We start from the raw sequence: 4675 nt of genomic DNA on the forward strand, positions 1-4675 counted from the left end.
AGGGGGTCACTGGTTTGATCAGGTGGTTTAAATCCCTGATCACAGAACTAAGATTCCACAAACTGTGTGGTGCAGCCAAAAAAAGAAAGAAAAGAAAGAAAATGTTACTTATGTTAGCATATAGAAGGTTTACTGTTATTTTAAAATTTTATTTAAAAATTAATAAGTATTTGGATTCCTTTCAAATTTTAACATGGTAAATACTGATAGCTATAACGGGCAGGGAGACTTCTTGGAAGAGGTGGACATGTGGTCTAAAGTTGAGAGTTGAGGGACTTCCCTGGTGGTTCAGTGGATAAGACTCTGTGTTCCCTATGCAGGGGGCCTGGGTTCTATCCCAGGTCAGGGAACTAGATCCCACGTGTTGCAACTAGGACCTGGCATAGCCAAATAAAATTTCTTTTTAATTAAAAAAAAGTGAGAGAATTGAAAAAGATTTTAGTAGGTAAAACTTGGGGGTTGGGTAGGGATTCCAGAAAAGAGGGGCTGCTTAGCACTGTGGGCCTCAGAAGCCTGGGTTGTAACCCATTTAAGCAGGGAGTGGCTTGGTCAGAACCGGGTCTCAGAACAGCCCCTGTTTGTGAGAAAGTGGTAGAAAGGAGGCAAGGGGGAGGCAGGCAGGGCTGGAAGCTTCTCTCTGGTTTTGCCCTTGCCCATGGCCATCCTCCACGACACCCTTTGCAGTTGGTTGCTTCGTGAACGTATTCCTATGAGAGAGCGTAGGCTGAGCGAGGCACCAGGGCAGGGCCGGATGAGGGCTCGGCTAAACGGACAACGAGAGAAACAGAACTTAGACCCTTCACTCATTGGCTCATTTGACCCTCATAACAGTCCTGGGAGGCAAGGACAGGGGGGCGTTTTTGTTCCCATTTTCCAGATGTCACTGAGGCACCAGAGTAGCACAGCTGGCAAGGAGCAGTGCTGGGTTTCAGAGCTGGGTCTATTGGATTCTGATTTTTTAGCTTTTATTCCTTTTCTTCCTTTCCTTTTTTATTTTTTTCTTTCCTTCCAAGTTTTTTTCTGCAAACTGTGTAGAATAGCAGGGGCGAGAAGGCCTATGGGCAAGGACCCTGTAGGCAGCCTTTGCTGGAGCCCAGGTGTGTGGAGGAGGCCTGGGCTTTGAGGCCCTGGAGAGGTTTTCTGCTGGCGGCCATCGGGTCCCAGGTTCTTGCTGCATTCTTGGCTGCCTCTTGGGCTTCCTTTTCTCCTTTGCAGGCCCCAGGCCTTGGCCTTCTTGCCTCTTCCTTCTCAGGGGTGTCCCCACCTCCTCGCTGCCTGCAGGGACTTTGTGTCTCCAGCCCTCCCTTTCCTTGCCCCTACAGGCCTGCATGGGCTTTCCTGCCAGCCACTCTGGATAAAACTAACAAGCTAAGGGAAGTGACCCCTTTTCTTGCTCAGGCGATTTCCAGACTCCCAGAAGCTCCACTGGGCTTTCGCTTTGGTTCCTGCAAAAGCTTGGCCTGCCTGGCTCTCTGTGGCCCCTCCGTAACCAGGAAGGGCAAGGCCAGCTGAAGTTAGCTGTCACCTTCTACACTCTGGCTCACTAGCTCTCCCTCCTACTGGGCCTGTGGCCCCTGACCTCCACTCCCGCCAGATTGGCCTCTCTCTGGTCCCTGGCACACACTGTACCCACCCTGTCTTTGTCTAGGCTTGTCCTCTGATCGGAACACTTTCCTTTTGCTCGCTCCCAGGGCCAGCATTCTAGGCATGCATTTGGACATAATTCTCCTTTACTAAGGAGAAGGCGATGGCATCTCACTCCAGTACTCTTGCCTGGAAAATCCCATGGACAGAGGAGCCTGGTGGGCTGCAGTCCACAGGGTCGGGAAGAGTCGGACACGACTGAGTGACTTCCCTTTCACTTTTCACTTTCATGCATTGGAGAAGGAAATGACAACCCACTCTAGTATTCTTGCCTGGAGAATCCCAGGGACCGGGGAGCCTTGTGGGCTGCCGTTTGTGGGGTCACACAGAGTCGGACACGACTGAAGTGACTTAGCAGCTCCTTTACTAAGTCTGTCAAAAACTCTCTCCTCTCGTTATTCACTGCCATCTGTACCCTTGACTCTCTGGTTCCTGGATCTTTAGTCTCTAGGAGCCAGGACGACTGCAGCTCTATCCCAGCCCACCCTCTGCGGTCTCCAAGAGGAAGGTCACACCAAGTACCAGGAAATCAGAAGAGCTCAGCCCTTGGCTTTGGAATGCCCAGACAGTGCTCTGCGTCACTAACTCTGTGTGGTTTGGGCGATGCTGTACTATACTTATTGCATTCCTGAAAAGTCAGAAACACTCTGAGTGGCCAGGGTATCTTGGCATTTGCCAAGGATCACTCGCTATGAGAATCTTAGCGGAATGTTGATGGCACAATCCTGGAAATGGAGGTGAGGCTGGGGGAAATGGACATCCATTGAGTACCTACTATGTGCCAGACTCTCACAGTCACAATTCTGAGTAGCTCTTGTGCACAGATTACAGAGGTGGAAACAAGCCCAGAGAAATGAAGTACTTTGCTTGGACTATGAATGCTGTTCTCTCTGCTGCCCCGTCTCCTGCCCAGGTGCTCATTTGTGCCTCTAGAGCGGTGAAGGACGGGACCCTCAGAGGTGCGTGGGCCCAGGTATGCAACAGATCATGCTGGTTTGCTCTTGGCTGTATGAACGTGTAAGAATCCCATGGACAGAAGGGCCTGGTAGACTATAGTCCACAGGGTCACAAGTTGGACACGACTGAAGTGACTTAGCACGTACGAATGTGTAAAGTGAGTGAGTGCCCAGGTTACTGTTCCACTCAGCTGAACACAGGGTTGGGTAGTTTGCTGCGGAAAGCTCTGAAAAATGCTGTCAGTTATTTGACCAAAAGAGCACTCAGACGGAAAGAGAGCTGGTGGGGAGTCAAGATCCCCGAGTTGCGTCCTGTCCCTGCCACCGACCAGCTGGTAGACTTGAGGTGTCTCTAGAGCGTGTGTTCTCCCTGGCAAGATGAGAACATGGACAAGGTGACCCCAACGGAAAGCAGGATGCATTTTCTGAGCACTGGCTCCTTTAAAACAGATAGACTCTAGGAAATGGAATCAGGGAACCATTGGACTTGCGTTTAGGGAAAAAATGACTTAGAGTGAGAACATTTGAGTTGAGACCTTGGAGAAACTCTAGTCTAATCTCCTTAATTGAGAGATGAGATACCAAGGCCCAGAAAGAGGGAGGTTCTTGCTCAAGGTCACACAAGAACAGGAGCAAGGGGAGCTTCTCCTCTAGGGAGAGGCCTGCTGGGATGCCAGCAAAGAATGGGGACCACAATCCCAGTTGCTAGGAGGCAAAGCTGACAGGTGAGGAAACATGGCGATAGGCTGTTTGGCGAATTGTGCAGCACTAGGACCTGTTGCCACGGGGATGAGAAAGCACCACAGGTTAAGTATAGAAGGAAGGGCTGGGAGCAAGGATGGGCTGAGCCCTCGTCCTTGAGGGGGCCCTTACCTGTAGTCTGTCTGCTCCCCAGCAGAAGGAAACACACAGGTGACTTCTACATCTTGTGAAAAATTGGTCACAGAAGAGGCAGAGCACCTTACGTGGATTAGGGGCTCAGCCATCCACTTTGCTCAAGCCTAATGTTTCCATTTGGAAGGTCATCCTGTTCACTTGTGGTTTGGGAGAAATTATCTTTCCTAGGTCAGGCCCCTGCCAGCGCATGTTTGGGAGAAATTTCTACCTTGAGTCACTGTTGTTTTTGATCCTACTCAGGAAATGCCCAGGAGGTGTGACAGCAGGTACCACTGTCTCAGAGAGGGAGAGGGAGGGAGGCCTTGATTTCTCAGTGTCTGGATCATGGGTGGCAGTTGTTACTGGGAAAAATCCCACTAAGATACTCTAAGTTCAACTGGTGGAGACTTAAGTTTCCCAAGTTCTAGATCGGTGATAGAAATGGAAAATCTGAACAGAAAAAAGAGAAAACCCAAGGAACCAAGTCCCTAGGGGTGCCAAGGAGGTCCTTCCTCCAAGAAGTTCAATCTGGTGATGTCTTGACAACAGTAGAGAACAATTTTAATGTAAACGCAGCTGTTTCCAGGTATTAGTGGGGCACGTTGAGATGTTTCATATGAGGACCAGGCCTTGATCACTCCACATCCAGGCATAGGCCACTCTGCTCTCAGAGCAAACCATGCTGTCTGTATTCAGCCTCTGCTGGAGACCTGTCTTGGCTCGTCATGGGTCTGTAAAGGGACCCGAGTTGTCAATAGAGAACCACCAGGGTGCCCATACCAGCAGTTAAAAACCAGACAGACCATTTAGAGAGAGGTCTGTTAGAGATTTCCTCGGTGTGAAGCCAGGGTTGTGGTTACATGGGAGAAACACGCTGAGGTGTTCAGAAGTGGTAATAGGATGCCTCATCCCCTAAATGTTTTGCCCCAAAGAATAAAGTGTATATACATAAACAAATGTGGCAAAAAGTTAAAATATCGGTGAATCCAGATGAGGAATATTGTGTTCAAAATATGTACTACTCTGGCTTTTTTAAAAAACAGAATTGAGAAGTTTAAGCTAAAAAGTAGGTAGTTTACTTTTTCTAGAACTTGGAATTTACAACCTGGTTGAAGCAGTAAGATATCTGGCCACTGATAGGCTAGGAGCGCTTCCTGGGTTCGGACCCCTCCCAAATCAAGAGTCCATCACTTACCAGC

The sequence above is a fragment of the Ovis canadensis genome, chromosome 15 (genome assembly GCF_042477335.2).
Source record: "Ovis canadensis isolate MfBH-ARS-UI-01 breed Bighorn chromosome 15, ARS-UI_OviCan_v2, whole genome shotgun sequence".
Classification (NCBI taxonomy): Eukaryota; Metazoa; Chordata; class Mammalia; order Artiodactyla; family Bovidae; genus Ovis; species Ovis canadensis.